Here is a 648-nt window from a genome sequence, read left to right as displayed (position 1 = left end):
TATTTTATATATATATATATATATATATATATATATATATATATTAGTGGATAATTGAAGACACTCTTCTAAATTAAAACCAGTTCTCTTAACTTGCTGTTTTCTTCTTGGGTCACATTATGAACTCTTCCCGTGGCCACATGGCATGTGTACTTTTAATTTCAGGGACTGCTGACATTCCAGGATGTGGCCATAGATTTCTCTCAAGAGGAGTGAGAATGCCTGGACCAAGATCAATGGGAATTGTACAGGGATGTGATGTGAGAGAAGTATAGAAACCTACTCTCCTTGGGTGAGGATACCTTCTTTCCAGAATTCCTTATCCAACCGGAGGGTTTAGAGTCCTTCATTTGTAGAATGTCTCCTGGAATTTTCTGCTTCCTACAATAGGGTTTCAGACTGCAACGTGTCAGGACAGATTGGGAGTTTGTGGGTATAATTTATCTTATTCTTTTTAAATTGCAGCCTCCCTTTTAATATACTTTGTAACTGCTTGGGATGTGTCTATATGAACTGTGTACTATATGCTTCTGTTATAGTCCTTACAATATTTTATTGTCTTATTTTCTGTAACAATTTTCCATGGATTCTTTGGGCTTAAGGTATATTAAAAGGGAGACTGCGATTCTGGGACTTCCCTCGTGATGC

The sequence above is a fragment of the Physeter macrocephalus genome, chromosome 11 (genome assembly GCF_002837175.3).
Source record: "Physeter macrocephalus isolate SW-GA chromosome 11, ASM283717v5, whole genome shotgun sequence".
In the NCBI taxonomy this organism is placed as follows: domain Eukaryota; kingdom Metazoa; phylum Chordata; class Mammalia; order Artiodactyla; family Physeteridae; genus Physeter; species Physeter macrocephalus.
The sequence above is the reverse complement of the archived record's forward strand: the minus strand, read 5'-3'. Positions refer to the sequence as shown.